Source organism: Rhinopithecus roxellana, chromosome 5 (assembly GCF_007565055.1).
Source record: "Rhinopithecus roxellana isolate Shanxi Qingling chromosome 5, ASM756505v1, whole genome shotgun sequence".
NCBI lineage: Eukaryota > Metazoa > Chordata > Mammalia > Primates > Cercopithecidae > Rhinopithecus > Rhinopithecus roxellana.
In genome coordinates this window covers 147,253,542-147,266,082 of record NC_044553.1, presented here as the reverse complement: position 1 = coordinate 147,266,082, position 12,541 = coordinate 147,253,542, and positions in this window count along the sequence as shown.

Sequence of the window (12,541 nt, the reverse complement as noted above, 5' to 3'; positions counted from 1 at the left end):
ACAGATGAAAGGACAGCAACTTAGGTTTAGTTACTGGCAAAAATTCCTCCAGCTAGTGAGTAGCAAAACGAAAATTTGAACTCATGCTTAGTCAAAATCCTGCACCCTCAACCAACTGTACACTTCTAACTACATTTGACTTCTCCCTACTCCTTCTGAACTTCATATAGTGTCTTTCCACATGCTGTCTAACATCTGCAGTGTCCTTATCTCCTCCCCACATGCCTTTTTTTTCTTATTGGTGTAGATAGATTCAGGCCAAATTCCCACTCTACTGTGAATCTTACAGATGCTCCAAGGACCTGTGTGCAAGATGTCATTAATACTCTTATTATACAACTAGGCTGGGAGCGGTGGCTCACATCTTTGGGCGTAATCCTAGCCCTTTGGGAGGCTGAGGCAGGCGGATCACTTGAGCTCAGGAGTTCAAGACCAGCCTGGCCAATATGGCAAAACTCCATCTCTACAAAAAGTATAAAAATTAGCTGGGTGTGGTGGCACACGCCTGTAGTCCTAGCTACTCGAGAGGCTGAGGTGGGAGCATCTCTTGAACCCTGGAGGCAGAGGTTGCAGTGAGCCAAGATCGCGCCGCTGCACTCCAGCCCAGGCAACAGAGCAAGACTCCGTCTCAAAAAAAAAATAAAAATAAAAATAAAAAATAAAACTTATTGTGCTGCATTGTAATATCTGATTCCCTTAGTAGACTTTAATGTATTCATCCAGCACATGGCACATGACAATAATCATTTTACAGACATTTGTTTAATGAATAGTTGAATGAAGCTCAATACATACTATACTTCTATAGTAAGTGCAGAATTGAGAGTTGTATTTTAAATGAATAATGTAATGTTTGAATGTGTACTTTGTCATCTATTCAAATGCTTAGGGAACCAATTTTAACCATTTAAAGACATGGTGCTGTATAACATTTTTTTTATTAAAATGCCAAAGCCTTTGAAGATTAGTCTTTGTAAGTGTAGTTAACCTAAACATTTTTGAAAATTCTTTTTTTTTTTTTAAACAGGGTCTCACTCTGTTGCCCAGGCTCAAGTGCAATGGCACGGTCTCTGCTCACGGCAATCTCTGCCTCCCAGGCTCAAGTGATCCTCCCACCTCAGCCTCCGAAATAGCTGGGACTACAGGCACCGGGCCATCATGCCTGGCTAATTTTTGTAGAGATGAGGTTTTGTCATGTTGCCCAAGCTGGTCTGGAACTCCTCACTCAGGTGATCTACCCACTGTGGCCTCCTAAAGTGCTGGGATTACAAGCATGAACCACCGTGCCCAGCCAGATAGTTTTCTCTCTAGAAAATTTTGTTATATATATAGGAAATCTCTTGTTTTTAAAAATATTTATTTTGTATTCTATAATTTGTTGGACACTTTGATTCAGTAATTTCGCATACTACCTTCATCCTCTACCAATTCTAGTGTATACTGAATCCTATTTCTGCCTTGTCTCTTCAGGGCCACTGATATGAAGGTTAATATTTATGACTGTACAACACACTTTTAATTTCTGTAGCTTTGTTTTCAAATCTTCACATTTTTTTCAAGTCTTATGCCTATGTGAGCCTTTATTCATAGAAAAACTATTTTATGCCATAAGGTAGTCACAATCCAATATTACTGGCATTTCAAATACTTGGACAAAAACTTTTCTTTATCTGGTGAGAAATATATACTTAATAATATTCTGCTACTACTATAGTAACCTCCAAATCAAAAAAGCGCTATAAAACTAGCAACCTCCCTGAAAATAAATAAAATGCTTCTCAATTTTTGTTCATAATTTGCATTACATTAATCTCAAATTACTGACCAATTGCCAAGATCTGTTTTCTGCTAGAGCTTTCCAGTGACGTCGTTACCTGTTATTTTGGCAAAGGTCTTAAGAAAGTGAAAATGAAATTATTAAACATCTCCTTTGATTCTAATTTTCTTGTTTCACAGAAAACTTCACAGTCAGAATTTCACAGGCAATTTCACATTCACTAAGGAGATCTATCCAGGTGTTTTTAGGAATATTTATCAATTCCCTCTGATTCATATCATATAAGACAGGCTAAAGAGTTTTAAACTAAGCATATAAAGAGAGCTGATTACACTGAATCGCTTTTTCTATCAAGCTTCTTGTACTCTGAAAATCAGGTTCTGAAGTCTGAAAATAAATTAATTTTCAACAATTGAAGTAGGCTGAGAACTCTGTTGGTATAAATTCTATTTATGTGACAGCCACCTCGGGCGCCATTTTATCCTGATGTGATTGAACATGATATGAAAGAGTGCCTTATTCTTATTCAGTGGCAAAGAGCCATGGCTGATTCTTTTAAATACTTTTTAAAAAGAAAAGTAGACCTAGACTTTTTTTTTTAGCTGAAACAATGACATTTTAATCAAAATAAAATCTACCTCCCATGTAGCATTTATATGTAAAACAGTTAAAGACCTTTAACTTTTATTTTTATTTTTTATTTTTCTTTTTTAGACAGGGTCTTACTCTGTCACCTAGGCTAGAGTACAGTGGTGAGATTATGGCTCACTGTGGCCTCTACCTCCCAGGCTCAATTAATCCCCTTGCCTTGAGTAGCTGGGGATGCATGCATGCACCACCACACCCAGCTAATTTTCTATTTTTTTTTTTTTATAGATAGGGTCTTACTCTGGTGCCTAGGCTGGTCTTGAATTCCTGGGCTCAAGCAGTTCTCCCACCTCGGCCTCCTAATGTGCTGGGATTATAGGTGTGAGCCACCACGCCCAGCCAATCTTTAACTTTTACTGGGAATCCTGATATAAGTATTTTAAAATATAAAACTTCTTATGAAAAGATGCAATATAGAGGCCGGGTGCGGTGGCTCACATCTGTAATCCTAGCACTTTGGGTGGCCGAGTCAGGTGGATCACTTGAGGTCAGGAGTCTGAAACCAGCCTGGCCAATATGGTGAAACCCTGTATCTACTAAAAATACAAAAATTAGCCAGGTTTGGTGGTGTGTGCCTGTAATCCCAGCTATTTGGGAGGCTAAGGCAGGAGAATCGCTTGAACCCGGGAGGCAGAGTTTGCAATGAGCCAAGATTGCACCACTGCACTCCAGCCTGGGCAACAGAGTGAGACACTGTCTCAAAAAAAAAGAAAAGAAAAGAAAAGAAAAAAAAAATGCAATGTACATTATATTCTTACCTCCCTGCCTTCTACTCTGATCTGCCACAAAGACACTTATATACATATGTAAGAGGAGGACAATGAGTCAGAAAATTTCTTTGATTTGGCTACAGTACTGCTCTTTTTTTTTTTTTTTTTTAGAAAAATTAAGTTCCCAAATGCTTTACCACCACCATCCAAACTCCCTACCAAGCTATCTAAAGGGCCTACATTTGTAGCTACTGGCTACTTCACCAACCATATCTTATCTCCTCAGCCTTGCTCATTCCACTTAAGTGACACTGGCCTTCTTGCTGGCCCTTGACTGCGATTAGCAGGTATTCACATTTGCTCTTCGCTGACAGCTACACTCTTCCCCCAGGTATGCACGTGCCTCACTCTGCCACTTCACAAAGGTCCCCACTGAAGTGTGTCACTTCATTAAAGAGGTCCTCCCTCCAAACCATCTCCATCTCATTTTCCTTCCACATTTTTTCATCAAAACACCTACTACCCCAGACAAAGATTGTCTCCTTGACCAAACTGTAATCAGGCTCCTTTGAGTCCTTTTCTAGATTTGGCCTCAAACTTGGGCTTCTGTGTACAATTCTTGCAGAGCCCAGTTTTACTGAGAATTATGCTACGTCAGTCAAGAGGAATCTTTCACCCTCAATAGCTGATCACCCTTGATATCTGATCAAATTCCTCATCTCCCACTGTCCCCCAGGGGATGGCTGATCACCCTAGCCTGTTAAGTCAGTTCAGCAAGAATTCCTCCTCCCTTGATGTCTCCTCTTAGTGATTCCTGTCCACCGACCACTCACCTCCCAACCCCCTGCAACCTGTTTCCTTGGCTATAAATCTCTGCTTGCTCTTGCTGTATTTGGAGGTGAGCCCAGTTCTATACTGTCTCTTTTGCCCGATTGTAATAGCTCCTGAATGAAAATCAGTTTTGCTCCTTTACTGTCAGGCTGTGGTTCTCTTTAATATCACCAGACATATTTTAGAAGTATGATTTTATAGTTGGCCCTCCATACTGTGAGTTCCACATCTGTGGCTTCAAGCAACCATGGATTGAAAATATTTAAGGGCATTCACAGTGGCTCATACCTGTAATCCTAGCACTTTGGGAGGCTGAGGCAGGTGAATTGCTTGAACCCAGGAGTTTGAGACCAACCTAGACAACATAGAGAAACCCCATCTTCTACAAAAAATAGAAAAATTAGCTAGGCATGGTGGTGTGCACCTGTAGTCCCAAGCTAGGAGAGATACAGAGCAATATGTTGTCCAGAAAGAGAGAAAGAGGGAAAGAGAGAGGGAGGGAGGGAGGGAGGGAGGGAGGGAGGAAGGAAGGAAGGAAGGAAGGAGAAAAAGAAAGAAAAGAAAACAGAAAGAAAAAGAAAACAGAGAAGAGAAAAGAAAGAAAAAGAAGAGAAAAGAAAAGAAAAGAAAGATGCAGTGACTCACGCCTGTAATCCCAGCACTTTGGGAGGCCAAGGCGGGAGGATCACAAGGTCAGGAGATCGAGACCATCCTGGCCAACACGGTGAAACCCCATCTCTACTAAAAATACAAAAAATTAGTCAGGTGTAATGTCAGGCGCCTGTAATCCCAGCTCTGCCTCAGGAGGCTGAGGCAGGTGAATCACTTGAATCCGGTGGCAGAGGTTGCAGTGAGGCCGAGATCCCGCCATTGCTCTCCAGCCTGGGTGACAGGGTGAGACTCCATCTCAAAAAAAAAGAAAAGAAAAAAGAAAGAAAAGAAAAGAGAAAGGAAGGAAGAGGGAGGGAGGGATGGAGGGAGGAAGGAAGGAAGGAAGGAAGGAAATATTGGGGGAAAAAGGATGGTTACATCTGTACTGAACATGTACAGACTTTTTCCTAATCATTATTCTTTAAATAGAGTATAAAAACTATTTACCTAACATTTACATTGTATTTGTTATAAGTAATCTAGAGGTGATTTAAATTATACGGGAGGATGTGTGTTGGTTATGTGCAAATAGTATGCCATTTTATATAAGGAGCTTGAGCATCCATGGATTTGGGTATCTTTGTGGGGTCCTGAAACCAATTATCCATGGAAACCAAGGGACAATTGTATATATTATTGTCGATTTCTGCCCTCAACTTCCTTTTCCCCACAACATAAGCACCAAGAGTAGGGTCTTTGCTGTATCTTTAGTGCCTACAATAGTACTTGGCACATAATGTGTGCACAAAAGACATTTGTTGAATAAATGGCTTTCTTTCCAATAATATTATAGTCAATACAAGTTACTAATCACTTTCAGTTTAAAGATCCAAATACTATTAGGATTTTGATAAATGTTAACACTTGATAGTAATAGATTATTTAATTGAACACAATATCTATACTTTCTCATAAAACCCTAGAAAAAACTTTCATTTCAAGAACACACACAATATACATATACATATACACAATATATACACATATATACAAATATTTACCAATACAAATATAGAAACAAGGAGCATTATGTCTACAACTTATAAATGAATTTGTGTGTGTGTGTGTGTGTGTGTGCATATGGAAGGGGTGGGAAGGAGAGGGAGAGGAAGAATGGTAAAGGAAATGCAATAAATGTTAATTTCAAGGAATCAAGAAATATGGATTAAAATTAAAGTATACAGGGATTCTCTTTATCATTTATTTCAGCCTGAAATTGTTTCTAAGTTAAAAAGTTAGAAGAGAACAAAAAACTTCTTGTCACAATAAACTAACCACTGTGTCTATAGTACGATCCAGCCCAAAACAATCTTTTAGCTTGTGCTGAAGAGCATACAGTTGTCTTTTTACATTTGAAAAATTATTTCACAGGCTTCTCATAATCTAGAGGACAGATCGAGAAACACTGCCCTAACTCACTTGTTATTATCAGCCAAATTAGAGTGACCAAAACTTTTACAGAACCTTCAGAGGAATGATGCCTCTGTGGAGTTGACTATTTGCTTGCATATTGCTCTTGATGCTGTTGCTAATCAAAGATGTTTAAGCAACTGTTTTTGAATTATAACACCATTAATAAATTTCATTTGCTTTTTATATATTGACTGTGGATATGTGACCTTTCTGAAATTATTCTTTAAGGATCTTTCAGATCTTGGTTCCTCTGAATGTAATCTTTTTCTTCAAAATTTTAATCTTTGGTTTTCAGTTGTTTGACTATGATATGTCCAGGATTGCTTGTGTGTATGTTTTATATATATCCTTCTTGAGATTTTCTAACCTTCTTGGATCTAGTGGTTGTTACCTTTAATTAATTTTAGAAAATTATCAGCTATTATATCCTCAAATAAGTTTTTATGCCTGTTCACTCTCTTTTTCCCTTGTAGGACTCCAATTACATGTGTGTTAGAGTATCTGATGTCACAGCTCTTGAGTGCTGTTTTCTTTTTTCCACTTTATCTCTTGATTTGGACAATTTCCAATGCTCTAATTTAAAAATCACTAATTCTTTCCACAGCAGTGTCAGTCAGTAGATTGATGAATCTGTTGAAGGAATTCTTTATCTCTGATATTATATCTTATATTTTTAGAGTTCCCATTTGATTCTTTTTTATAGTTTCTATCTCTGCTGAAACTTCCTATTGCTCATGCATATTGTCCACCTTTTCCCCAAGATTCTTTAACATACTAGTCATAGTAATTTTAAAGTATCTGTAATAGTCAGAACTCTTCAGAGACTCCGAACCAATAGCATGTATGTAGGTGTATATTAAGATATTTATTATGAGGGATTGACCCATGTGATTGTGGAGGCCGAGAAGTCCCATGATCTGCCATCTGCAAGCTGGAGGCCCAGGAAAGCAGTGCAGCTCCAGCCCAGACCTAAAGGCCTGAGATCCAGGGGAGCTGATGATATAAGTCCCAGTCTGAGTCCAAAGGCCCCAAACCAGTAGCATCCATGTCCAAGTGCAGAAGAAAATAGGTGTTTCAGCTCAAGTAGAAAGCAAATTTTCCCTTCCTTTGCCTTTTTGTTCTATTCAGTCCCTTAACAGATTGGACGCTGCCCTTCTTTATTGGTGAAAGTGATAGAGACAGGAGACAGCCAAGGGTCCCTGGTGAAATCCTGCCTTCAAGCCTAAAGCAGCCTGAAGGCTGAAAAACCCAGACTGCTGGTCCCAGATGAAGCCTGTCCTTTCCCAGTTGATTCTCTCTGAATAATGCCCATCTGCACAATGAGAGGGCAGGGTGGAGCCTCAGGAATTTTGTGCCATTTGCAGAGGGGAGGAGCCTGGCCTCTTCAGTTCCTGGGTAATGACCTGGGATTCAATCTGTGAGACAGGAGATCTGCTAGCAGGACTTTCTCTTGCTTTGCTGAGGGTTCCTCTTTCCTTTTTTCTTTTCACCCAATAAACCCTGCCCTACTCAACCTACAGTGTGTCTGTGGGCCTAAATTTTCATGTTATGTGACAAGAATCTGGTTGTTTTCTACAACAAAAGCAATATTCTTTATTTAGTGTGCCAATTCAAATGCTTATCTCTTCTGGAAACACCCTTACAGACAGAAGTTGTTGGAATAATCAAATAGGGACTGTGATGATTAATTTCATATGTCAACTTGACTAAACTATGGGATGCCCAGATAACTGTGGAGCAAAAATAGTGTTTTACACTAGTGTTTTACAAAATGTTTTACACTAGTGTTTACCAAAACAAAAAATAGTGTTTTACAGTTATCTGGGCATCCCTTAGCCCAGCCAAGTTGACATATAAAATTAATCATCACAGTCCCTATTTGATGATTCCAACAACTAGTCATCTCTGAACCTGGTTCTATTGATTGCTTTATCACTTCACAATATCCCCCCCACCCCTGCCTTGCTTTCTGTATGTCTTATAATTTTTTAGCATATACCAGAACACTGTAGGTAGAAGAATAGCAGAGGATGAGGAGCGTAGCGCTGTTTACACCTGGAAATGGGTATGCGTCTTCCCTTTCAAGCTGTTATTATGGGAGCTGCAGTTAATCTGGTCAGGAGTTGAACTAGCTTTGGGCTTTATCATTGCTATTGTTACCTTCAGTGCACCACAAGCTTCATATTTCTCCAAAATTGAGCTGTTGTTACTTTGTGCATGTATCATGTCTGGGGTGCTGCAGGATTATTCCCAGTGCTTCTGCTCTACCCTCCACTTTCATTAGTCTCTGCAGGGACTGTGCCACAGTAGGGAGGGAGAGGTTTTCTCTATATTCCTGCCCTTCCCCAAGAGCAGACTCTTGGTTCTTGTTACTCATGCTAAGATTGTGGTGGGGGACAGGAGGGTGTTCTTGGTTCTTTTGGTCCAGCCTCTCAGGCTTAGGCAGAACTGGGAACCTGGGCCTGGGGACAGGGCTTTCTTGGTGTTCCTGCCATCTCCCCATGATAGTCAAATGCTACCTTGTAACTCTGTTTGATCTTGTTTGGGAGAGTTTTTCTGCTTCCATCCTAGCAATAAACAGACCTCTGCTTTGTATTGGTGCAGATTCCTGAGTCCCAGAGGATATTTTCCCCTCTCTAGGCACCAGCTGGTTTTGATTCTACCCCTTCCCTACAAGCAGGGGATATTTGCCTGGGGCAGGCTTTATGAGAAGAATCCAGGAAAGTAGGTGGAGATTAGCATCTGTCCCCCAGTAACAGCTGATTGCCAATCAGGCATGTGTGCTTGTTCCACTAAGCGGGGCTCTCTCCATTTTCCTGCTCTGACCCCAATCTTTCTGATGAAAGCCCTCGAGGAGCTTACAGCTGGTGGGCAACACTGACATTAAAGAATTATACAAGCATATATAAAGCTACAGCTTTGATCAATATTCAGCAAGAGGAACCTGTTGTAATGAGATTGTGAGAGGGGAATGTGACCTCTTCAGGAAGGTCAGGGAAGACTTTGCTGTCCAGTGATAATTGACTCAGGTATGTAGGCTGGTACAAGTCAACTAGTTGAAGTGTCCTGAATGAGGGGAGCATTTCCAGCAGCTGAGGATCAGTATGTAAAAAGTCCCGGTCGGGCTGGGCACTATGGCTCACGCCTGTAATCGCAACACTTTGTGAAGCCAAGGCAGGAGGAGCGCTTGAGCCCAGGAGTTTCAGGCTGCAGTAAGTTACTATAGTGCCACACTGTCTGGGTGACAGAGCAAGACCCTGTCGGAAAAAAAAAAATAAAGTCTCTATGGCAGGGTAATATGGCAAGTACTAGGAACTGAAAGAAAGTAAGAAGTCCTAGGATAAGAAGGCCCAGTGGGTACAAAGAGGGTGTAAAATGAGGGTAAAGAGACAGGAGCAAGACCATCATGGACATTTTGGTCTTGTTAAGAATTTTTGTCTTCATCTTAAATAGTGGGAAGGCATTGGAGAATTTCAAATTGAGGTTGATGGGGAAAGGGATGTAATTGCAATTAGATTTGAAAAAAATAATATTTAAGCAACATATAATTCAGATCTCCCAGTGTTTGTATTTTATATATGAGTGCCTTTGAATGAGGTAAGTTTTGTCATATTTTTAAAGAAAAAATTTTTGAAGATAAACTAGGGTATACTAGAATGAATCACAAATAAGGGAGTAACATTTGAACTGCTCGGTGATATTCCAATATTTTATTGGCAGGTGACCAACCCATACTTGTAATACTGTAAGTTATAATTTAGAAGAAATTTTAAATGAATTTATCTGGTCCCATCCAATTACACTGTATTATATTGCAGATCAAATTATGAACAAGCCTATATTCAGAAACATTTATTACAAGTATATTTACTTTTAAATGGTGGCAAAATATGTAAATCAAGTATTATTGAATGCTTATAGGGGTACACAGAATAAAATAAAAACAAATATTGCAAAATGTAAAGATATTGTTTAGAGATGATGTTTCAATTATTGACTAATAAAACAATAGTTTTATTTCCCAGTAAAGTCTGTGACTTTAAAATATATGTGACATTTCACTACTATCATTGTCTTTTTTTTTTTTTTTTTTTGAGACAGAGTCTTACTCTGTCACCAGGCTGGAGTTGCAGTAGTGCAATATTGGCTCACTGCAACCTCTGCCTCCTGGGTTCAAGCAATTCTCCTGTCTCAGCCTCCCAAGTATCTGGGACTACAGGCATGCGCCACCACGCCCAGCTAATTTTTGTATTTTTAGTAGAGATAGGGTTTCACCGTGTTGGCCAGGATGGTCTAGATCTCTTGACCGTGTGACCTGCCCACCTCAGCCTCCCAAAGTGCTGAGATTACAAGTGTGCGCCACCATGCTCAGCCTACTATCCTTGTCTTTTATGCATCCTGACTTCATCTTCTTTTATCACCAATTATCATATCTCCTCTTTCTAGAAAGGTACTATCTAGAATTAAATTGTATTTGCCTCTCCAGGAAATCTCCTCCTACATCAAAATTAGCGTTTTATCTCTCCATACATATTTTGCAATTAAGTTTCTTTCTTTTTTCACAACCTATGGTAAATCTACTTTTATTTGCTATCTTTCCTACATCCATTTTTTTAAAACAGTAGTAAGTTTTAATGATGAGTAGAATTCAGAAATGTATCTTTTAATAAGAACATGTTTACTCTATAATTCTTTTGTAATTTTTAAAATATGGTGTTTACTTAAATTAAAATATGTATATGTAGTTATATATATTTCATTTGTTTATATATTTTTTCAGTTGTTTTTAAAGATATGTATGTCTTTATCTCATTTTCATCTTTGGAACATAAATTTCTCAAAACACAGACTATGCATTCATTTTTTTATTACTCCCCCATAATATCAAGCCCAATGGTTCACACGTGGGCACTCAATTTATGTTTTAAAATGATTATGGTGGTGATTCTTTACCTTTTACTTTCTGTGACATGCTTTCAAGTAGTAGAATTGTTGGCAATGTACTTGAAGGAATTAGAAACATGAAGGAACTTGAAACAAGTCAGCAGTAATTACAGAATAATCACCATTATAATACATAATAATGTCTTTTAGTATCTTTGCAAGCATCTACAGTTACTACATCCTCAAATATTGCATAACTGTTTGAGTAGAATCGTTTATGTCCCTGAAGGTGTTATGTTAATTTATTGAGAAAGATTTCTCATGTTTTCCTTTATTAGACTGACGTTAAGATAGATTTCTTACTGGTAGTTAGCTGTACTATGGCTATCTACTATGTTGCATTACCTGCCTAAGTCAATATTCTCAGTTGCTGCAAAAATAAATTTTATGTATTCATCATAACTTAGTAGGATTTCCAGTCAGGAAATAAACACTTGGTTGCAGTGTGTTGGATCTGTGTTAGGACAGTGTTCTGTAGGTCTCTCACCATTCTCATATCTTGCAAGCACAGGCACTTGCTGCCTTGGTTCCAGACTGTCTTTCAAGGATATTTGTGTAGTAAACAGTGATGGAAGATAAAGATAGTATGATCCCCCTCTCAAACAGGGACAGATTTGTTTGTTGTCCCTATAATAATGATGACATCTCCTTCAGGGCAAAAGTCAGACAGGTTTACTGCCCATTATAAAACACTTAGGTTCCCTAAGCTTGGTTGGAATTCCTGTCCTGTAATGCAACTCACTGTGTGTGTAGGTATCACCTGGCCCTCTGCATGTTGCCCTGTAAGCATTGGGGTTCAGGGATCCAGTGGTCAAGAAACCACAGAAGAAGCTGAACAATGAAACCTGGAAGTGTGGGTATTAATTCCAACTCTTAGAGAGATGAACTTTAACCAATGGGAAAGAGGGAACAAGAGGAAGCTGGATGAATAAATTCTCATCCTCCTTCCCACGGATTACTCCATGGCATGATTTGTCCTTGCAGCACATTGAGGGACATCCTGTGTGCCAAGTGGATGTGCCTGCCTGGTGACCTGCTCTGTCTTTTCTGGCTTCGGATAAGATGGTAGCCACGGAGTAACGTCACTTTATGTCACTTCGCATCGCTTCACAGTTTTCCTCCCCTCACTTCCTTTTCCTTAACCTCACTGCCCTGGGCTTGCCCTTCCCAATTAAAACATCAGTGCCTTAATCATTGCCTCAGGCTCTGTTTTCTTGAGACTCCAGACTAAGGTAGTGGCTAAGTAAAGAAGGAGAACTATAGATTCTAAAAGAGTAAGTGGCAAACACATGCTCTTGAGAACACACATCCTGGAAGCAGAAACAATTTCCTAAAATCCTGTTAGTGCTGCTATAAAGGTATGTATGATTGTATAAAATGTATTAGGGACTGGCTGGGTGCAGTGGCTCATGCCTGTAATCCCAGCACTTTGGGAGGCCAAGGTGGGTGGATAACCTGAGGTCAGGGGTTCAAGATCAGCCTGGCCAACATGGTGAAACCCCTTCTCTACTAAAAAATACAAAAAATTAGCTGGCCCTGGTGGTGGATGCCTGTAATCCCAGCTATT